The sequence below is a fragment of the Diuraphis noxia genome, unplaced genomic scaffold (assembly GCF_037042655.1).
Source record: "Diuraphis noxia isolate RWA-SAM2 unplaced genomic scaffold, SU_Dnox_SAM2 contig0002, whole genome shotgun sequence".
In the NCBI taxonomy this organism is placed as follows: Eukaryota; Metazoa; Arthropoda; class Insecta; order Hemiptera; family Aphididae; genus Diuraphis; species Diuraphis noxia.
The window spans coordinates 67119100-67145394 of NW_028301712.1; the positions used below are offsets into that span (position 1 = coordinate 67119100).

General features: G+C 28.5%; 1 protein-coding gene and 1 long non-coding RNA gene across 3 annotated transcripts in view; one reads left to right on the forward strand and one right to left on the reverse strand.

The window, feature by feature from the left end:
* Positions 1–26295, reverse strand: part of LOC107162296 (uncharacterized) — a 115249-nt gene that overhangs the window by 72649 nt on the left and 16305 nt on the right. Inside the window, exon 1 of one of the 2 annotated variants that reach the window (XM_089219483.1) lies at positions 3497–4232. The exons of the other annotated variant lie outside the window; for it this stretch is intronic. The gene's annotated coding sequence lies outside the window, so the exon portion shown is untranslated. Of the gene's footprint in view, positions 1–3496; positions 4233–26295 lie in introns of those variants that run through there. 2 annotated transcript variants of the gene reach the window in all.
* LOC149058822 (uncharacterized) lies at positions 241–25566 on the forward strand. The gene is made up of 4 exons (XR_016190258.1): positions 241–284; positions 18481–18744; positions 23463–23661; positions 24982–25566. It is a non-coding gene; the product is annotated as an uncharacterized LOC149058822 (long non-coding RNA).

Below are 26295 nucleotides of genomic sequence, written 5' to 3' on the forward strand. Positions count from 1 at the left end.
GGGTGCTCGCGTCGTGACAAAAATACTCGTCCTTGCGTCAGACCTTGAAAACGACAATGTATGAGTGGTATGTAGAAATGAAAAAAAGGTTATAACGTATATTGTCACGTATAAAAGGACGTATATAACTATAATATCTATCTATATTATATATACCTAAAACCAATTCGCGCGATCACAATAATGTTATAATATAATATGTCGGATACGCGACGATGACGCTAGTCAGTTCGCTGCTGTCGTAAGTGCGCGGTTCATGTGACGGAGAGTCTGTAGCTGTACAGGTGAGTACCAATATCACATTTTTTTTGTCAATGGATTTGTATAAAAATATAATAAAACTTACTTTTTAATAAATTATTAATGTATTCGATCGAATATGAGTATAGACCTACGCCTACCCCATACCATACCATAATACTACTGCATGTAGTTGGTGCTTAATTAAAATTATAAATTATTATACATATAGGTAATTTGTAGTTAAATAATTTATATTTAAATATTTATATTTAAATTTATAGTTAAATACCTATACACGCAATAAATATTTTATAAACTATTAATATAATCTATCTATAGGTAGCTATAGAAACTAACATTAAAAAGATGTAAAAAATTAATGTAAAAAAAAAATTGTAAACATAAATAATTGTATACATTTCTAAAGCTAATGGCCTTTAAAAGCTAAAAAATAATAAAATAATAATAATATATTTTTAAAATATTTTTGTAATGATTCAAATTAGTTGTAAAATATATTATATTCAAAAACATTAATATTTTTTGAAATAATTAGTGTTTTACGATAAGAATTGATCAATAATATAATTCCTTTACGGCTATTATACTTATATCCCTATATTATAAAAAAAGGAATTCGACATACTGTAGTAACATATTTGCAATTTGTTATATCATATTTTTTTTATTTATTCTAATTTAACAAAATCATATCAATATTATCAAATAACTTGAATTCACTAGAATTAAATCAAAATTAATTTAGCAATAGAATATAATGTTTTTTATTTGTTCATAATATAGTAGGTATAACTATAATACGTCAAATTTAAAAAAAAAATCACTATGAATTTAATACAAATGCATAACACAATACTTGGAATCTTAATAATACATTTTGAGAATTATTTTATACAGGTACAGGCACTCTAAAAATAATATGCTTTATATAATATTCAAAGTAGGTACCCATACTTACTATTAGGTATTATATTCGTATAGTTAATTTAACATAACTACGTGTTTGTTAAATTAATTTATTATTATATATCTCTCTATAGTTATAGAAATATTGTTTTTCCTTCATTAATATATACACAATCTATACGCAAACGGCGCAATAAGAGTATGAAATTATGACAAGGGAGAATGAAAAAGCTACCCACTGATGACACTCTTTTAATTATTTTTATTTTTTTGTTAGGGATTTAGTAGGTCTCTGCACCATTTTCGTTTAAGACGACGAGGAGGGTTACCAGGGATAGTTAATAAAGCTATAATTTTTATAAGTTCGTTTGGATGAGAGTTAAGGCGTAGGTGGAAAAGTTGATAGTAATTTTTTGCCTCTTCCTGAATTGTTTTCATGTGTAGGTCTTTATGCAAGCAGGAGTGATTTGATACGTACCTATGGTGAAGAATTGGTAATTTTTCTTAGTATTTTATTTTGGAACCATTTAATTATATTTAGATTATACATTTTTGCATTGCCTCATAGGTATAGGCCGTATGTCCAAATTGGCTTAATGAGAGATTTGTAAAGGAGTAATTTAATATTTAGTTTTGAGTGTTTGTTGTTGACGATTAGGGTTTTGAGTATTTGTAAGTGGGAGTTTAATTGTGATGTTTTGGTTTTGATATGGTGAGCCCACGTAAGACGGCGATCAAGAGTTAGCCCGAGATATTTAACACTTGGGGATCTGAGGGGATCTGAGTACCAACAGTTATAAAAATATAAATTAATATTTTATTATAATTTGACAAAAAAAGTGTATGTAATAATATTTTTAGTTCTTTTACAAAATGAGTAATTCGTTTATCGCACAAAATCAAACCTAATATATAAATTGTTGAAAAACTAGTGAAATTCAAATCAATATTATAAGTATGTATAACCTATATCTACCAGTATCCGTCCTGAATATGTAAACTTGCACGATTTATTAGAAAGTCATTAATTTGGAATATGTAAAAATAAATTAAATGTAAAATTACGAGTAACTACAATATTATAAATAGGTACCTATCCTAATAAAAACAAAAATAAAGCAAAGAATGTGTTATTAGATATTTGCGTTGATCTGCGTGCGAGTGCGATTGCGAAACTTTAGGAGTCCCATATTCAGTAGTCTAGTAGGGCTAATCAGAGGGATTTTAGATTTGACTTTTGGCTTTTATTAGAGTTATTTCTCTTCTTTTACAGGTTTGTTAGTATACAGTTTATATATATATTACAATATACTATAGACATTATACACAAACACCAACCTACGTAAACGTTTAAACGATGTGAACAAGTATATATGGTTTGAATAATTTAATCATAGAAGACCTCCACGAACCTGCGCCCAACCCATATACCGGCCAGTTAATGTGTATAATATTATATATACGCATGGAAAAAATTAGCAATAACTAAGTACCTACTCCATTATTATGAATATAAAATTATTATTTAATTTTTTAGATTATAATTTAAATATTAAAATGAATAACTATAACTCTTCTAACAATACATAATATATAGGTAATATTATAAATACCAAAATAACTTCATTCGCTTCTACGATATTATATAAATAACTATATATGTGTTTTGCATAAAAATTATATTTCGTAAACTAGAATAGATTGTTAATACTTATTTCTTGAATTTTTTTTAGATACCTATGTTATTCTACTGATACTCATATATAATAAGTTCCTTGAAAAATACCGTTTATTTATGTGTCTTATTGGTGCAATATAATTCTTAATAATATGTCTACAATTTATTATTGGCTTAACATGTTATTTATTTATTTTAATGGCCTGCAGTTTATAAAAAAAATGTTTAGCCGAACTTTTACAGGTGCTTTTAGTATTGTTTGAAGTTTGAAAATATTCAATGTTTTATAAAATGAAAATGAAATTATTATTTGTAGTCGAGAAAATGATGGAAAACTAAGTAATACCTATAAGATATTATAAAATGTATTCATTTTGCAAAAATAAAAAAATAAAAAATTTACTTTTAGGCAAACCAATCCATAATATATAAATTGGTATAAATAGGTACTTATAGCCGCTTATATATATTGCTTTATGGAAATGGATAAATGTATGTAATTGTTTACGAGTATAATATTATAAATGGAACTTGGAACTGATGACTTATAAAACGAAATTGGCCACAACAGATTTATAACCTATTTGCTCATATAAAATGTAATAATAATAATTATTATAATTATACTGTAACAAAATAAAGACTTACGTGACGACGACATATTGACGAATGCTCGTGTGTATATTATATAGTTGCAGTGGACGAAATATATTACGAATGCAGCCTCGATATATGAAGTGTGGCAATGAGTTGTGTTAAGGTTCAGGTATACGGTTTATACCTTAACGAATAATTTATACGCCAATATACCGGGCGTACTCCGTGCATAACAGTCGGTGCGGATCTGCGAACGCGCTGCGATCACGTGCGTGTAACCTACGCGTGCCGAGTGACGAGACGAGGACCGTATACGTGACCCGGTGTCGAATAAATCGTGTGCGTACTTGTAAGTTTATATATTATATGTATTTTATGTAAGTACCTACATAAATATATTAGTGTGCGTGCGTGCTTACGTGTGCTTATAACTCGCGACGAGTGCAAAAATGTCTTACAGACGTTAGGTATAGGTATATCTATGAACTATAGGTATAAAGCCGAATAGGTAGGTACTGGACGATATACCCGGTAACCACCGGTACCTTTAATATGGTACCGAGTGGGTGTATTATAATTATCGTACTCGGTGTAGGCACAAATTGCCGTGAACAGAGTCGAGTATCCGGCGACAACGATAATATTATATGGAATTTCGATGAAACCACGGGATCCCGGAAATTGCGCGGTTTAAATTCGAAAAAAATAAAATAATAATTCGAAAACGATGCGTGCGCTCACGATTTGTTACATTCATAGGGTTGTGCGGTCGCCGTAGTCGTCGGACTGCCGGTGGCCGGGGTCGTTCTAATGAAGATATTATTACCGTCGAAAACGGGCGCGTCCGCGACCGGCTGGCCGCCACCCGAACCGGGCTCCCGCGGTCCAAGATGGCCGCCGGCCAATGACGTCGCTGCTCCCGCGGTGGTCGCGCGCGCGCCGCGGCAACAATTGTTGTTATCATTATATTATTTATTAATATTATTGGTAATATTTTCACGCAACTGAGCCCCACAACATTTTTTTTTTCAAAAAATAAAAATTAATTCCTTGCACCCAGTCCTTTATATATACATATATATTAATATTATAAAAAATCTACACTAAATATTTTAGAATATATTATAATATATATTTCAATATTCACTCAGTTGTAGGTATATGTGCTTCACGATATGTGTGACATAGGTATATATAGGTACATTCAAGTCAAGTTAATTCGAATGACTTTATAACTAGTTTTTTATTGTTTATTCTCTTCTATCTGAGGTTAAGTTAGGTAAATTTGAGTTAGGTATAGATACATCGAATAATATAGGTCCTACATACATATGTCAAAGCGATTTTTGTCTGTCATTAACTTTCAGTAGTTATTGCAACTCGACCGCATATATGTTTCAACAGTAGACTCCTATACTTGTACTATGATTTTTGTACATACCTACCTATTGGTATTTGGTACAGATATAATATTATTTAAAAAATTATATTCAATAAGATAAACTTAAATTTTAACAAATTAACATTTATGCAAGATGTTGTTGGTACATATTATTATATACATTATAAGATAATAATATAGATATTATAAGTAAATATAGGTATAGATATTATGAATAACTGATTATTTTTATATGATGATAAATGATTATTAGACATTAAGACATTGCAGGTACTATATCTTCTATAGAAAATAATCAATTATTCATATCCACAATATATACCTATTTACTAATAATACATTACTATCTTATGATATCTGTAAAAAATAATTCGTACCTACATGACGTCCATGATTTTTTTTTTGGAAATGGTTATTAGATTTGGGTGTCGTAAAAATTAGGGAGATTGTAAAAATGTATAACGCATGGTGTTATAACAATAATATTATTATATAGGTATGCTAGAGTAGAATTTTTTATATGTTTATGATTTATTTAACTAAGTCGATATATAATTACCTGACAGATAAAATATAAATTGGAGGCATAATATATTATTATTATTTATTTATAATAGGTACCTATATACACTAACACGCAGTATTCTTATACGCAGTATTTCTTTATCTACCTACCTAATAGCTAATAAATATTTAAAATAATAGACATTTATTCAAACCATAATATATAATATATCTATTTATTCTATTTTATTCCAAAGATTATCGAATTATAGTGAGAAATATAATATACATGTATAATGTATGGCCATATGGGTATAGGTTTATACGCCGTAGTATAAAAAACATTTGAATTCTCGTAGGCCGTATAATGCTATATTATGTATACCTATATATTTATGTTCCCGTTTTCTTTTTATGACTTTATACATACACCATGGTTATACACGTTAATCAGACGTTTATTCATTTATATAAGTAATAAATAATTTATACTGCTGTTTTTTTTTTTTATTGCGTACGTGTAAAATAACTATACCTATACGAACAGAAATTTAAGCAATTATTTACCAACGACATAGATTCATGTAACTATATCTATATAACCATGTTATATATGTATTAAAAATTACTATTTAGGTATTATCTGAATTCTGCATACGCCTTTAGTAAGTATCCATAATAGGTATTTGTTAGAAATTTTAATAAATTAGTAACTTTTTTAATTTTCAATTTTATAACATAATAATTCTTTGATAAATATTAATTAACATAGTTATACACATTGATATATATTTGTGTGTAATTTTCAATAGCTGGTATGTACAAGGTTACTCCTATTTATATCACGATTCGCCAACAACATGAAACAGTTGTTGTTATAATAAAAATAATATAGTTATATTTTCTATTATTCATACAGTTTCAGTTCAACGATAATTTTTCGTATAAATAAACTCCACTCCCTCCAAAAATATTTTTTAAGCGTAGATTTATAATAATTTATTGCTTATTCAAATACAGATTGATAGATATATAAACAATATTATACGCAATAAAAGTATTTATTAAGTTATAATAGTAATAATATATTTACATTAGGTACATAAATATGTAAATGTTTATGTTTTATGTATCTACCTATTCTTTACATTTTTTAATTCATCTTATTAAATAATAATACTAAATACATCAAATTATCTCCAATAAAAACTATAATATATACAATGTGATAAAAATAAAACCAGATATATAGCTATTATGTATACATGCAGGGAGCATAACACAAATAGCTAACATTGAATTTACTACTGATGTTATCGTTAATCTGGATTTTTTTGAATATATAATTAACAATAATGATCACACTTAAAATATAAAATCTAAATTTAAAAAAAAATTACTAAATGAATACGAATAAAATAGTATTAATACATAGGGCTAATTAAATCCTACAGTAATTTCAGTTTCTGTATATATGAGTAATGTACATTAAAGTATACTACCTTTATAATATACTGCTGAAATTGGATTTACAAAAACAATATCTTAAATATATATGTATGTACTTAATCATTTGATATATTAAACTCTAATGTACCAATAATACTACTAATATCCATAAAAGTGTATAGATATTATAATTAATTTTTTTTTTTTGAACTTCAAAAATCAACAGCAAATGTTATTAGTTTTTAGTTTAATACATAATGAGTGATTTCTAAAACTAAAATCATACAATTATTAAATTCTAATATATTAATTTTGTGTTGATTTCCAATAACATAAATATTATGGTTATCGTTAGCAGAAGGTTTGCATAAATAGATTTTTCTTAGGATAGCTAACATATTTGCGATGTTTTCGATGCCTGGGTCCTAAAGATTCATTCAGATAGGTTGAAATGTCGAATTTTCGAATTTTTTAATTATCAGAGGCAAATTACAGTATTTATTCTTACCTAAATTGTGCGTCGAATGCCATATTTTATACCTGTCTATTGTCTACACATATAAAAAGATTGAACCACCTAAAAACTACATCATATTATGGTGTTTTATACAATATTTTTTTGTTCTACAATATCCATGCATATTATATGATATAATGATCTATAGAAATAAATATAGAGTAGGTAAGAGGTTTCCGTAATATATCCTAAAATGTAATAATAAATTTACAATAATACAATTAATATCTTTTCATAGCTCGCTCAAAGCAACAACGCGCGCATACCTACTATAAAAAGGTACAATATTACTATATGTGTAAAAGTATTATACCTACCTACAAGAGCAATCACATAATTGCAATTAACATATATATTAGGTATTATATAGATACCTACAACACTAATTACTATAGTTTAAATGTACCTATACCTAACCAATTTAAAATAAAGGACTCGTCAAATCGTAACTGAGATTGTGTTTACAAGTAGATTTATATTATTATAGGTTTAGTTATTAGAACTATTATACGTATAACATTTTATATGACATGACAATTCATCATTGTTCGCGTTTCTATATATTATAACTTATAATATGTAAACAACAACACTCAAGTGTGAAAATATTAAACAAGCATTTGTTTTGTAACAAAATAATATGTATCATATATTAATACGAATAAATTTGTTTATTATAACATTTATAACGTATATATTATTAGTAACATAAGGATATAAAGTTATGGAACTGAAGACGATACGGAAGAATGCAATTTATTGCTGCTTCATTAATTGTATTGAAGTTATTGCATGTATACAGTATACACTATCCCCTTGCCGCTTATTTTGTTTGAAATTGTCCATCATTTCCTCTAAGATTATTTTCAAAATAAAATGTTGTTCTTATATAGATAACCGTATAGGTAAACAATGTCAAATTTTTATTTATAAAAAATTTTGTTTTCTAACGTCAGTAACATCTGATCATTATCTAAATAATAATTAAATATGAGGCAAAATGGATATTATAGGCTATATATCAGTACTTCAGTAGTACAACCAGTGAATGATTTGTGGGTTATAACCTCTCTCCCGAAGACCCGAAATCTTGTATTTTTGACTGCTAGTGTACCTATTATATCTGATGTGTGTAGGTATATACATATATATAGATATATAGATAGATAGATAATGTAACCTCCTCCTCAAAATTTGTTGCAACAATTACGTCGCTTGGTTATATTATATATTATATGTTGTATAGTTTGTTCTTTCTAATATTATCCAGAGCTTATGATGGGAAATACATTGCAAGTAAAAAGATATCAGGTATTTAAAAAAAAAAAAAACAGATTATAGACCATATTTAGTTTTTAATTTATAAATAAAACTATAGCTATTATAAGACCAGAACTTTTATTGATATCGAAAATATAACATTATGTAAGGAACATAATACTAATATAATAATTTCTAGAAACGACCGGAAAATTCATGTAATTTTTCTCGTGGACAAGATTATATAGCTATAATAAGGACTGCGATTTATTAACCATCGCAATATATGGTGCAGTAATTATTCATTTGCAAGTTTTATATGCATATTAATACATTATGTACATTATGTATTCGCGTTTCGCACAGCAACAACAACAGGTATATATACAAAGTATAAAATAATGCGCCATAACCACACAGTGGGTGCCGAGGGAGATATAATTATATATACGAGGTGAACACTGAGCAGTAAACGTACGCGTGTTTTGCTGGTTTATATATTATTATACAAAATACCTACTGCGGTCGTTAAAAAAAAAAAATAAATAAATAAATAAATAAGAGGGCGGTTTAAAGACGCGACATAGTATGCGAAAACTTTTTCTGCAGTAACGGCCTAGCGTGGTTTGTTATACGGTCAAACTTCCCTTCGCGTATAATATTTTAAGTTTTTTTTGGCCTCTCTTTCTCTCTTCCTCTTTACGTCTAATATATAGTAGCAGCAATAACAACGATAGGACACGCGGCACGTAAGCCACGTGAGCGTAATGGGAAAAGTTTGCCGCGTACCTTTATAAATATATACATGACACCGCATAGCGCTGTAAACTCTTCGGCTAAATAACGACAAATAATAACATCCCGTCGTAAAATGAACGTGAACAAAAAAGAAAATCAGGCGTTAGTGAAAAAATGGCGGATGCCGTATAATACGTATATGCATAATATATATATATATACACTAGGTAAGTATTTCAGTATTAGCGTAATTTGTATTTTACGAAGAGTACATGGGTGTATGAAAAACAAGCTTTGCGTAAGGAAAATGGGAGTTTGAGTATGATGATATAAGTATCGCATCCAACCTAATTATATAAACACATAATTTATTATTCGGGCGTAAAAAATGCGCATTTCGCGTGTTCACATCACACGCCTGCTGCAGCAGTCCACCATTCTCGACGATATAGTTGAATATAGCCTATACATTTTTAATATTATGATAAAATAGAAAAACCTTAAAAAGCTACAATGTAGAGAGACTTATTTTGTCTGTCTACTATATGTATTCTCTATTCAAACGCCTATATAAGTGCATTTTAAATTGTTATTTTGTTAAAAAAATTATATAATATTGTATAATATAAATTAAAGTTTTTGAAAGAACCTAACCAAATAATAAAAAATATTTATCATAATATTATCGCACTGTATAAGAATTATTTCAATTATATATAGACCAATATAAAATAAATATTTTTTTAAATAACTTTCATCACATATTATATTAAGTATTGATAGGTATACAATATTTTATGTATTTGTAGATACTAACTGTCCTGCGAAGTGTTACCCAAGTCAAATATATTTGTTTTTTTTTTTTTTATGTAAATACCTATATTTGTAAAAAAAAAAATGTATGGACCATATTAATGGGTTAATATTATAGTATAATACTTGGTAATGTAATAGTATGTAGGTAACCAATGGGAACTGTATAAATAAAAATGTTTTTTTTTTATTTCCGTAAGCCTAAATAAAATACATGTTTGAGGTACATTTTAGGTATCTAAGTATAGAAATTAAAAAAAATTAAACTGTAAATACTCTTTAAGTTTCAATGAATTTATTTGTACCTACAACTTCTTTTGAAAACAGTCCAGTAGTTTTTAAGTCTATTAACTTCGGATAAACCAACGCAGATTAAAAATATAGTGACTAAAATATATCAGAATTATAAGTTTAAACTATTATATGAAAATATCTAGTAACAAAATATACTAACAATCATATTATATTATGTAACTTGCTAACTATTTATAAGGAAATAAAAAATTCATAAAAAAAATGCCATTGATGAAAAAAAGGACCTCAGCTTTTCCCGAATTTCCCAATTTTCAACCAATTTTTCAATTTTTCTTTTATTAAAAATCTTATTCGAAATATCATGAACATTTAAAAAAAATTAACCGAATCAGTCCAGCCATTCTTGATTGAAGCGTCATTTTATCGCATATATTTATATATATAGGTAAATTCTAAATAATAGTCATAATTTTACATATCAGTAATTTTAGTTTATTGTTATATATATTTTTATTTATAAAATGTAAAATTAAATTCGATCAAAATAATAATAATAATAATAATTTAAATAAAATATTTCAATAAACACAAAATAATAAAATAAAGTGTTATTATTTATAAAAATTAAAATTATGAGCAATACCTTTCAAAACCTCACATATTATATTATTAACATTTTTACATATCTGCATTAATCTAATAGATGAATTATTATGTATATATATATTTTTACATGGAACATGCCCAGCAATTATTTGTTCTATTATCATTTTATATAAACTTTCTTCTTTTTTTAATGACTCAATAAATTTCCAAATAATTAGTCGTGTATGACTTATTATTTCTGAAAACCCATTATGCCAGCCTTCTATTTTATTGTTAGTCCTGGGTAAACTTTCTTGTTACCTATCATAACAGTTCCAGTTTATATTATATTATTAAATATTCCTACCCAAAAAGACACTGTAGATAATCTATTTTATCTAATACTAGCTAAATTACTCGTCGTTGCCTGGTTTAAGTATAAAAATGTATGTAATGTATGTATTTGTGCGTTGACAGGCCAGTTAATCAGCTTACTGTTTTATATTCAAATTATTATATAATATATTATATTTTGAAATAAACACATTAATATAATTAAACGTTTAAATATATATTATGCGACCAAATGTAGCATACTGCATGGTTGATATTTATATGATATGATTATTATGATAGCCATAATAATCTCTATGAAAAATGATAATACATATTTTATTTAAAACCATTTTCAAAAATTTCATAGTTCGTATTTTGCCTTTTACTATGTACAATCTATACCATAATACGTCCAATAGGAAAGAGGCTGAAGTCCCCTCCCCCACCTTGGATACGCCACTGAGTTTAATACATTCAAATAAATAAATAGAATTGTTGAAGAACGTGCATTTTCCTTTAATACACTTAGTTGCAGCAGCGGCAACAAGATCTATAATGATATTATTATTAAATTTCTTTCGACGAGCTTGCAGGCTATATATTTATATTATATACGTATGCATATGGTAAACCAAAATAATGTATATAATGTTATATATATTATATAGGTATAGTACTTAAATATTATACGTGTATATAGGCTCTTATCCACTTATGGTTCGCATTCCGTTCCATTTTGGTCCCCTGGACGAACAGTGGTATATAAATCATTTTTGAAATGCGTTGTTTTACGACCCGTTTCTTTTCATCCTTTTTTTTTATATCTATGTATAAACACACTTACAGTAATGCTGTAACCGACATTGCGGAGTTTTAATTATAATATTGCAACGTACACGCAGCAACACCACAACTTACGCTACACACATATTATACAATATATACCTATATATATATATAATATTAGTGTGAAGGGATATATAAATTACAACCATCGTTATGATACACCGCGTACAAAGACGTACTTGCGTCTGACGTAAAAAAACATTTTAACTTTTATCGCGATGAAAACACAACACGAAAAATGATTTACGCTGGAAAGTATAAAAAAAAATAAAACTATATTATTATGATATGCGTATACACCACCCGCCGATCAGCTGATTGCGGCCGTCAGTTAAGATGCCGTTACACGGTGTAGTAATTGTATATTATGGAGTTTAATTAAATTTGAGAAGAATTCAATTTAAAATCAAATTACTTTTGGTTATAAAAGTGCCTACGAAAATGTATCTCTCGATTAACCACACGACCCCGTATCGCGTCACCTTTACGGTGCAGACGTGCAGTTGTTCGAAATATTCACTAATTTTCGGTTCGCCGACACCGAAATACAGAGTATTCATAGAATACCTATATAGGCTATTGAACTATCTCAGCATTTAAAGTAGATTTTGCACAAGTTTTTTACAGTATTAAATTAATATCATTTTTCTGATCAAATTAAGTATTTTTTTTTTTATTAAGTCTCATAGCCTATCATGAACAACAAAAAAGTTCAAACTATGAAGAAATTCATAAAATTACATTAAATACATTTATTAAGTTGTGTAAACTATTACTTTAGCTACCTATCTTACAAACTATATGATTGTTGAGTCTCATAATTACTGCCGATGACATTATTACACACGATGCTATAAAATAATAAAGGTCGTTCAATAGATAGGTAATATTATATAAATTTAATGCGTATCATACAACGTAACAACAACCACTAACAAGTGTACAACACAATATTATATACCTACGCATAATTATAAGCACACTAAAAAATAATTGTTAAAACCTATTAAAACGTTATGCATGCAGGGCGTTAAACTATTTTATAATGGTATTTCCATAATTGATATAGTATCGATTCAGAAAGTATTATAAAAAGGTGGTTTAATAACCATAATATATGATTAATGTTCGGTCGTAAACAACGTATATTTCTATGCTTATATCCGTGTCATTATGGACTATATACGACACATATATACGCGTATTGATAATTTAAACGTAACGAGTGAGCGAATCGTCTATGTATTATATAGATAACTATATAATACATGTAAGCACAATAGTACGATTGGTACCTCATAAATGTAATTCAATCTATCATATAATATTCATAAAGATAATACGTACAGATACCTATCATATCTGTATTATATAATATAATATACCTAACCTATACCTATTATAAACAAAATATACGATAGTGCTCATTTTATCGATACAAATCAGCTGCTAAACAATAACGATGGTATTTATAATTATCATGGCATAGAGTATGGGATAAAAAAAAAAAAATACAATTTTCAAGAGACGCCGAACATGAAACTATATAGTAGGTATATGTAATTAATTAATTGTAATTTTACAGAACATGATAACTATTAATTATTATAATATAATATCTACCTCCAGTAATTTGTCTTTAAGAAACGCTACAAGCCAGTTTGATTTATATAAAATCTAACTTTGACTGTATACCAACGACCATCAAACAACTCCAAGAACAAGAATTATCATTTTTTGAATCAATTCAAATAAATGAGAAAATAAGTGAAATATTTAAGTAAATTCAAGGAAAACACAGTGACTGTATTAAAACTAAATTCGATCTAATTCTAAATAATAACTGACTACAAAATGATATGGGAAATTTCTGAAATAATATCTGGTGAAAAGAAAAATATGACAAATTTAGTATTAATCGAATGACCATCTAAAATATTGTTGTGTATTAAATATGCACCAATCACTTCTGCTGACGTTGAAAGATCATTTTAAATAAACGCCAGATCATTTAAGCTTGACAACATAAATTCTTATTGTTGTTTTGTACACTACAATTCCTTAAGAAAAAATAATTATTTAAATATTGTGCGTTGCAATTGAATTGAATTGGTTTTAAAATTGTCAGGTTTAAAATTAAACGACTGACTGACTGGACTGGAATGTACTGATCGGATGTTTATTTTATATTTTTATTAGATTATTGATGGACATTTTTTAATTTAATTTTTTGGAATTACATTAATCAAACAAATAAAATATAATAACTTTTAAAAATATGGATGGAAATTATTTGCTATTCTAAAATGTTCATATAATTTCTTCTTTTAATCTGCATATTTTCAGTGCGTAGTTTTGGATTTTTAGTGCATAAGTGCATACTTATTTAGGTATTTTCAGGGCCGTGAGTTCATGCCTAAAAATACCTGATTATCATAATATATGAACACCCAGTCACTGATCATCATATGTGAATAAGAATCAACACAGAATTTAGATACCTAAAATATTATATGCCCAATATCTGGCTGTTTTATTCCTTCAGCATACGCACTTCATCATAAAAATATTGCACCCAACAGGTCGACTATGTAAAATAATAATACGAGATGTGCGGCCGTTTATATCTTATTCCATGGTTTAGCCTGCTACGAAGATCATCGGCGTAGGGTCCTATAATGTGATAATATGTATATCATACACAAAAGCGATATTATATATCCTATCCATCATATACATGAGCAAATGCGTACACTATAACTGTAGCACGATGCGAAAAACACTCAACCTTCTTATTTCTTTACGCTCGTTTTTCGTTCCCCTAGTTCTTGTGTGTAATATATGTCATATATAATATATAGGATCGCCGTTTCAGTTTTTTATTACACATACTATACGACATATATAGGTGGATACATTGTATGTGTATTGTTGTTACGTTACAAGATAGCCAGGTATATGATGTATTTATGAATTCTAGGTATGTGTTCGAGTATCGCGTTTACGACATTTTTTGCTCTAACTGCAATATATATGTATATGTGCAGATTATAATAAATCGTTCGGCAACGATGTATCGCATATTATAATATAAACTTGCGTTTATTATTATAATATGTAATATATATAATATATATACAATCGCATATAAACTTTCCCGTGAATTTACGGACCTGTAGATACTCGTATATTTAAGTGTATATTATAGTCGTATGCTCAAAGATGAAAAGCGTTAGTCACGCTACACTTATATATTCTATGTGATGATTAAACCTAACCTATTTATAAAAATTATATATATGTAAATGGTATAAGTATAATATGTAAGCATATCAATGTTTGTGATGTAAAAGTTTGTTTACAGAATTACAAGAACATAATATAGATTAATCTATAGCAATCGCCTAATATCACCAATGCATGTTTTTAAAACTACATAATTCGACGACACATTTTCTGATTTTAATTTCATGTGACCTCTTAATGGTACAGTTCAGAGAGTAATAGCTTAGCTTTGGCCCCTCAATTCTCATATATTTAGTTACTTCGTTGTAATATAGTCATTATATTATAAGTTCACCTTTATATGCAGGTAGAAATGTAGAAGTCAATACGTAACAAAATGCATAGTATAATAATATATCCGAGGATCTTATTGACTGATCACAGCATAAAAGCTAAATCCACTAAATTAGCCAACCTCATTTTTCAAAGCATGCCCTCATCAGAAGACTATAACTAGCCAAAAAATCTAGAATAAGCTCATGTTATATTTCACGATAGTTTCATTTTTTGTAAAGCACGATGGCCTACGTTGCCGAGGGTCTTAAATTAATAAAAAAAATAAAAAATAATATGTCAAAAAAAAAAAAAAAAAATAGTTAGACAGACGCTGATTTGAAACTATACACATACTAAATTTTTTAAATAAAATGAACAATCAATTTACAATAAATCATGTAAATATGTATATAACCAAATATTTACATTATTAAAATGGACATACTATATGCTATTTGGACGACTTATTTCATCAGAATGTTACTTATAACTATTCCACTGGGCCGAAAAAGTATAAATATTTGATAGTTCTAAAATATAAAACGCACGTCCGTAATATTCGAGCAACATCCGAATTTGTTTTATCCCCGTTTTATGTGCACACGATACGTCTGCCGAAATGATATAACGAAATATAATTCTCGTATATTATGTATCATTTTTATAATATTACAATCTTTTCCGTAGTATAGAAGATATGTGTGCGTCTTTTTTTTTATCAGATGCCCAAGAAATTTGCTGGCATTGCAGCAAATAAAAACGTCCGCAGTAAAACTTATATATGATGCCAATTTATATATACAATATCTATCTATCTATATATATATATATATATATATTATATATATACGAAGTTTTGATGTAGACGCCAAATTAAGCTTCCACCTCCTCCGGTGGATCGATTGGGGTACTTTCCAATTTCGCAGAGGACCCTCAACTGCCCCTTATTGTCGCGCGCACACTCCCGTTCACGTTCCCTTGTATAAATATATACAATTTGCCACAACTATGTCGAGAACGATCGGTTTAAGCGCCGAGTCATTACCACGATTTTATGTGGATATACGATAAAAGTCAAAAATGATGCACACCCTCTCCGACGAGGGTCACCCCGTTCACCCAACCGTTTTTATCGTATATATGTATAAATAAATGTGTGTGCGTGTGTGTGTTGGCAAGTTCCTATTAAACTATCCGACAGCAATCAATTGATATAGTTTAATGTGCGTCTATATATGACTATATTATATTATAGTATATGTAGTATGTACATACGTTTTTTATGTACTCACATAATTCGCCCTCGACAATTCTATATATAAAATATATGCTCATATTATGCGCGTCTAATGATACTACGTGAGATACCCACGATGACTGTTCCAATCGTATTACAATATATTATTTACCAAGTTACACTGCTGCAGTGTTATTATATTGGTCCCGAGTGAGTAAATTATATATACATGTATAATAATATGAAGTAATGCTCTAACCGCAGAATCGAATTTTATTTACCCGTAGCGTATTAAGTAGTTTTTCTTTTACTACTGAATATAAGATATTTTAAGAGCAAATATGTTTTTATAGCCAACTCATCAAACTGTATATATATATATATATATTGTGTATGTGTTGTGAAGATATGGATATGAGTAAACGATTCGCAAAAATGATAATTGTATAGACACGTATTGTTTATTATTTTTTACTCAACGATCGTTGAGTTTGTTATGCCTGATGTTTCTATAATGATAATAATTTATTCAATCGAATTCAACGTGTCAAAAATTATCCATATTTAAATATAACCTTTCTATACGATGCATTTGGTCAAAACATTTTAAACATTGCTAGTAGATCGGTAGGTGCACTGACAATCGTCTTAGATATATATATATATATATATATACACTGAATTTCACCGTGATACGTATTTGTATATAGATTAGGAAATATGTAGAAAGTGCACATTAAATTTAAAAAATAAAAATATCTCAATCTACATTCTTTATATCGATAGTATAGTAACTTACCCATCCAATAACTCAATTTCAACGGCATTCACTCAGAGACAAAGAAAATAAGTAGGTACTGTTTTGCAGTATCGTCGTTGTTAAAATATGTTTGCATTTTTTTTTATTTTCACATAATAAAAATTATTATTGTTTATTTATAGGGTTGCTGGTTATTTGGCTAATATTTTTGTATATAATTACTAATTAGTATCACTATCAATGTGTTAAAGTGTGAATCCATTTGTTTAATAATAATAACACCGTACTTAATATTTCTAATATTGAGTGGACTGTATTAATTTATTGTACAAATTAAATATTATGATTTATATTGTACGGACGGCACGTTGGTGTTATACCTTTGTATTTCGTTAGAAACGTCGATGGTAGGTCGGACTCGACTGCGGACTGTGATAATCGCAATTTGACGGTGTGCCGATTTCCGATAATGACAATATCGATAATAATAATAATGACAATAATAATAATAATAATATGGGAAATCAGCACACTGCTCGGTACGCAACACAATGTATTATATGGTATGTAAATATTTGTTCAGATATAGTTATTAAAAAAAAAAAAAAACAAATCTTTGGCACAAGCAATGCTGCAGGGTGGGACAGCTATAGTAAATAGTTAATATATATTTTCCTAAAAAGTATAAGTTCTGAAGAACCAAATACATATAACGCAAGCATTATCATTATGAATTCATATAAAATATTATTCCATTTAATTTTTTTTCCAGATCGACGACTACTGTGAAATCGGGGACTCTCATATGCGCAACACCTGCAGCATAGAGTATAATGTATAATATTGTATATACATTATATGGATGCATCGTCGTACCTCCAACAATACCATATAGTGGACCTATTTAAACCAACCAGGAATATGTACACCTATATAATAATAAAATATTTAAATCTTATATTGTACAAGTCGAAATGCACATCGACAATACCAAACGACATACATGTAAGCATACGTTGATGGCTGTTGAGAGGAGGTGTGTACGAGACTACAATAATAATAATAATAATAGTAATTGTTCACACATTTTTGCCCACGACACAACTTAGTGAACTACGTGTTCGCAGTGCACCGCATATAAGTATTTTAATATTATAAAACTCACAATATACCGAATAATATATGGATATCTATAAATTTACCACGCGTAGCAATAAGAAACGCATAATGTATTTAGACACTCACAAGCCCGTGAGTTTGGACATAACCAAACCGTTGTAAAGAGAATGTCAAAAATGCGGGGACGAGAACAAAATAAAACGTATAAATACCATACTTATATTCCTATGTACTCGGATTGCCATTTTTATATTTTCCCTTGCCTATAATATAGGTAGGTATATATTATTATTTACCATGCTCCCCATTCTGGTTCACTCTACGGCACAATGGAGACGGTGCGACGACGGCGGCGGCTGCGAATTTATCGAGTGAGACATCATCTTTTTCGCGTTCATATATTTTTATAATAGTGTGATTTCCTTTGTACCGACGAGGACTCCATATAATATACCTCATACATAATCCGACTATGAGTTACGACTGCACTTATATATATATATATGTATATATACCTAACTTTGTTCTTTGCAGGGTTCACCGCCATATACGTAACGTATGCTTAAAATAATAATAATAACGGTCTCTTGATGGGGTTTTATTGTTCTCGGCGAGTCGACCACACCAGTCCCACACCATTGCTCTTGTATAATATTACACCTAACCTGCGAAGTCCTGGCGGTATTCTGTTTTTGACGTTTTTCCTTTTATATATAGATAGAGAACGTATATATATATACTAGCTGCCACGCACTTGAGACTTACACTTTAAGGGGTTGCCGGCTGCGTCTCTTCGTTATTATACGTTCACTCCGTAAGTGTATATATATATATATATAAATAAGATGCAGCACTTGAATAGGCGTATTGTACTACGTTATAATAACGAACCACGTGCTAAGCATGCGTAAAAAAATTTAATCTAAGCTCCGCCTTTTTGAAGATAATAAATATCATACATATCGCGCATATGTGCATAAATGAATTTGGTTTCATGCCCGTGTAAACCCGTAATACTTATCGAATATCTATGCAGATTTGGACATTTCGACGAAATTTGTATGGAAAAGCTGTTGGTATATTCAAAAAGAATTAGAATAAATTATCAAATTAATTGTATATAAACGTGACTGTCACTAATAGCACATATTATATTTTATATAATCTGTGCTAATAACAACCATTTTGCTATAGATAAAACATATTTTTAAATATTTAGGTTATTATAGATATAAAGTCGCATAAATTATGCGTCGGTATGTATACCTATTAATCAAGGGTTCAGGACTACTTGTACCAATTTGCATATGTGTTTTTGTAGTGATATTAGATTATTCTAAGCGAGCTTTAATTTTTTTGTTTTATGGAATTGAGAAATTAAAAGTTCAAATTTGTATATAGTTGATCGCATTTTGTTATATTTTAGAAAAGGTGAAAATTTTAACAATTTTTAGCGTATTAATGATTATAACTATAGCTAACACTGCAGTATTTATTATACATAATTACAGTAACATAAAATAAAATTTTTAATATTTTCGTATACTCGCTACACATAAATTTACCTACATGTGTGTAATATTAATGTATTAATGTATTTACTACATATATAGCTTATACAATGCTTAAATTTTGGACACGATTTTTTTCAGTGAACACACAGTGTATCTGATCAATAATCAAATACCCGAAAGACAGTTATCGTTGTACTTAACCTATTCCACATATATATTATATATATATCCAGTACCAAGAATCAGTCACGTCCGCGTTACCGTAAAATATATTCGCATATCATATATAGGGTGCATGTATTATATAAATATAATATATTATTTCGTTTACAGAGAAATTGGAGGACGACCGTAAAAGCTCGACGCGGCCTAGTCGTAAAACGTATTATATATAGCCTACCTATACTCGCTAGTCTCATCTTCTTTTCGGGTCGTTATATATAATATAAGAACTCGGATCCTTATCTTATTTCTATGTCTTCCTATTTAATGTACAGGGTGTTTCAATCGTATTTAGACACGTCTGTCAATATTTTTTTTGCCAGTTAGTGTACAATAATAGTATATTTAAACACCCAGTTTGAAAAATTACTAAAAAGTCACACATATCAGCTAAATTATATAATATTTTTTTTTATACTCGAAATCATCGTATGATACTCAAAATTAAAATCAACAATCCCGATTTCATGAGTATAAGGAATTTCTTAAATCTTTCAAGAGCAAGGCTATTTTTTCTCAATATTTTCAATAACAAAGATGATTTCAATCAAATAGTTGTGTAGTTTTTGTGGCAAAATTTTTATATAGCTGTATTTATAAAGTAGATGGATGAGTATATGTGGATAAACACGGACTCAAGATAAGTCATCCTATATATATATTGAACCACACATTATATTACTATTATTATAAATTCTGCTCTCTCTGGATACATTCACACGAATACATATTTTACGGAATTCATATATATATATAACACTAAAACCGTGTATATAGGGATCGTATTTCGTTCCGCTCCACCACCCGATGGTTTTACTTTCGGAAGGGTCACGACGACTGCTGCTGCTGCAGTAACGCCGCGTGCCGATACGATGATTTATCATGCCGTCCGGAAGAAGAAAATCAGTAGTAACCCGGTTATGAGGGGAGGGGGTACTAAAAGGATTTTAACGAGACTGACTTATCGCTGCGCTCTTGGTATATATTTTGAACCATACTAAACAGTCACCTTTTTCAAGACATATTATTTTTAAACCTAAAACGACAGTTGTTGTTGGTTTTAAAAAATAATGAAATTAAAAAAAAAACACCTGGTTTAGATGGATATTTTATGTTCACTAACATTATGTATATAATAATAATAAAAAAAAACCTTATTCTGTGGTTCAGGTTTTAGGTGCCATTTTTCGTCACGATTTGTCTCGAAAACGAATTTAGATGTATTTTTTTTTTTCTTTTGGTGTTTTATCAGTGTATATTTACTATTTTTGAATGCCGACGTAATAACCTCTCAGAGAGAAAGTTAAATAGTGACTATAATTTATTACGACAATTTTCATACTGGTTTAGAGAGCTTAATGTATTTTTCCACCCAAATGTCAACATGAAAAATAGTTATTTGTATTGCCCGGATAGAGTGCTCAAGGACCAATGAGAATGCAGGAAAGCATTAGTTATTATTACTATTTAATATCAGATTTTTTGATGTGTATATATAGGCATGATATTTATGTATAAAAAATAAAATTAATGGTGGAATCTTATTAATAAATTAATTAAGCTGTTGCGGTCGTCCATTAAAATCGTTTCAAAATCGAATCTACCTATATATATACATAAATATAATATAGTATAGACACAAATGGAAATGTATTAAAATTAAATTGTTATCTGCAGATTATACGCATTTAAATTATTCATTTACTGAGAGTTTATTGTAGAAATAATAACGCATAATTTGATTATAAAATATTTAAGTTACACATCAATTATTTTATAATTATGTAAAACACTACCGTGGTACAAGCAAAAATGTGGGGAATTTTTTATGACCACGCAGTACATTATTGTACATAACATAATAATGTATACATCAATATCTCAAAAACCATTTAAATACTGCAACTACAAAGTGCTAGGTAATTATTAATTTATGCCTGTAGGGTATAGTGTTATTATACCATCGATTATAATAAAATACTAAATTATACCATTAAAAATTACATGTGCAAATATAGTACCTAATTTATTCAACTGCATGAACATTATAAACAACATAAACGTATAGGTATTACGCTGCTTTATAGATAATACCATCGCTTTAATTTTTTTCTAGCATTCAAACCCGTTGAGGCGTTGACATTGCATGTAATATAGTTTTGAGTTTAATTGTTAAAATTATTACTATATGGAATATAATATAATAAATCACAATTATAATTTTGTGAGTTTATCGTTATTAAAATGTAACAGGTCTATGAATTCACTTATGATTATTATATTATTACTATAATAATATAATTAACTGTTGGTATATTCTGGACGTGTTTTAGACTACCCACTTACCAAAATTTTCTGACATACATATGTAAGAACAATCTCTGAAATTTTCGTCAAAATTGGTCGAATATAGTATTTGAGTCTTTATATGGTAATATAAACATAGGTACAGAATAATTATTTTATAAGTAAACTTTTATGTAATTCGTTTTAAGGTATAATAATTGTTTAATAATATTGTGGTCATAAATACAACAATTGATGCGTTCTTTTATCTCATCTGCCGAGTAATCAATGGCTGCCATTTATATATTTAAAAAAAATACAATTTTAATCTGTAACTAATAGAAACTATTTATGACTAAACAAAAAAAAATTTTTTTTAATTCTAATTTTGAAAACCCTATTTTACTGCATCCCTACAAAGTGGTATCAATAAGGTACCTACTATTAAATTCTCAATTCTATAGCTATACTCGTATTGTATAGTTATAATATAATGTAGGTTGATCCGTCACTCCGTCAGGACACGTCCGGTTATTCATATTTAGTGATGAATAATTTATAGACTTACAGATTTATTTGTTTGCTCAAAAATCATTTTTAAATGTTCACCAAGGTAACCGGCGACAGTGGCCGCTGATCGACCAAATGCTGCCATGAAAAAATCACGTCCAGGAAATTCGACCGCTACCTCCCCTTCATCAAAGCCACGACAACCACACCCTGGGCGGGTGTCATAAATCAAGTAGGTGATCGTGTACAGAGACAGTTACTGTGGGGAGGTACACCAGCTACCATGACCACTGCACTACGGGGTAAATCAATCCATAAACGTCCATGTCTGCTATAGCAGGACACGGTGAAAAGTTGTTCGGAATTAGATACCGTAAAAATCGACCCTCGTGTAGCGGGAGTAGTTTTTTCGTTTTCTTCTTTTCGTCCTAATTGGACGTCTCTGTTTCAACGAGAAGACCGTAACGGCGGCACGTACGTGATACGTGACGACCGCAATTTTATGACTATAATGTGCCCGGGACGGCCATACGATTGTTCGTTGGAAAATATACTTTGGTTATTATTATTATATATGTTTTATTTTCGGTCTTCGTTCCCGATTTCAAGATTTCAAATATCTAGTAATATAATATTATTTCATATATTATACTCTATATAACACACGCGTATGTGTGTCAACATTTCATGATCCTAACCAAAGCTGGATCATAAAATCGCATATGTATATGTATATTATGTTGGCTATATACCCTAAATACGTAGGTATAGGTATATAAATGTTTACAAGTGTCCAGAAAATGATAATTTGTTTCCAAAAGTGGTAAAAGTGCATTATATCATATATTATAATTTATAATATCCACATATACATTATATTGTGTAGTTAATGGCCGTAGTTTAAATATGCGTTTCGGATTCAATATTTTGTTTATTTTATCATTTTATTATGTTTAAAAAACCAGTACAGTTATTCTGATGAGAAAATATTTATTTTAAAATATAATTATAAACATTTTTATTATTAATAAATTATTATTTGAGTATGACTACCTCTACCTAAGTAGAAGAAAATTATTTATAGTTTCAATTATTACCAACAAAACTAAATTTTCAAATAGGAAAAATGTACCTATTTATTTTCATACGATACTATGATAGTTTATTTATCAGATATATCTATTAGATATAGGTACAGTTTATAATAATTTTATATTATCATAAAGTTATATCAAATTTATGAATATAATAATTATATAACTTTAACCTAAAGGTATATCAAACTTTAAAAAAAAAACCTATCCCTATAAGTTCTTACGCAAATCATAATAATTATTATGGTCATATGGTCATAGAACGTCGAAAATGGTAGTAACTACTAAATTATTTTTCATTATTAAAAGTGAAAAGTGAATAGTATTATACCTACACTGTATTAACTTCCATGTAAAATATATAAATTTCCAACACGACGTATTCTGTTTTTTCGGTTTTCGCTACAAATCATGTTTTGTTTTAGTCGTGCATTATAACTAATAATTATTATAATAATTACACCTATTATAATAATGGTCTATATTGGTTTGGAAAACGTACTTAATTTTTATAAAATCTGATTACAGGCGGTGATAATGGTTCTCACGCACTGGTCTGAGGCTCGTAAAATGAAAAAAAAGTAATTACTCAGATTGTGCAGAGCTCGATGGCGGTGTTTCGTGTGGTCTCAGCCGCCATTAATATATTTAATTACGACGGACGGTAGCAGTATTTATGCTATTACCTTACATTATAATACATAGTTATATATTATTAATCATTATATATTAAATATATTATAATATAATAACACTATAATTTAAATCGTATATGCTCAAATCCAAGTAGCACGATTGAATTCATTTATCGTTCACAGTTTTCGGCGTTATTCACAAATATTATTGTAATATATTATTATATCAATACCGCAAGTCTGCAACAATAAGTAAAATATATTGGCCTATCAACCGAATTTGAGATAACAGAGACAAATCAACACGTGATCCTCTCAATATATAATATTATGTTTTAAAATTGTTTAATATTTTTAATTATTAATTTATGTTATATATAATGTAGGTATGACTAAAGGTTGTATAACGACCCAATTTTTTTTATTTAGATATGAATATGCTATGTAATTTGTATATTTTATGTATTATATAAAGTATTCATCGAAAAATTTAATATTAAATTCGATACTATTTCATATTAATATGTTTATATACAACGCGTATAATATGTTTTCTTTTTTATGGTAAATATATTGTATACATTAATAGCAGATAACTCTTTATATTAAATTATAAGTGCTTAAATAACTTTGTTTTCAGTTCAATCGTCAGTCTCAATCTGTCTAAAAACTCTCATTCTACAGTTACAACTATCAAAATGCATAAAAATAATCAATTATATTATAGGCAATATTATAATTTATATCATGGAAGCCGATAACTCACATATGTATGTACAAATTATAGTGAAAAATAAATATTAGAATAATATTAATCAGATCTACTAGGGAACAGTTATATATAATATAATTTGAATGTTGTAGGTGTTTCTTAAATTGTGTTTCGGTTTTAAACAGCCATTGCGTATCACGATCATGTAAATAAAAAATGGAGATGGGAATGTAAAAAAGGAGAAAAACACTAAACGATTCCATTGAAGCAAAGCTGTTTTTGTTTTTTGTTTTAGTGTCCAGGCTTCACAATGCACATTTCACACCACGACGATATATTATAATCGTGTATAATGTGTTCAGACGATTGGCAGAAGAAAAATGTCGTCCGAGCGCGCGCGCCTCACAAAAAACTTCGGTACCAACCGGTTCTATAATATTATGTATACCTGGATACACGCAGTGATAATGATATATATATATATATATATATATA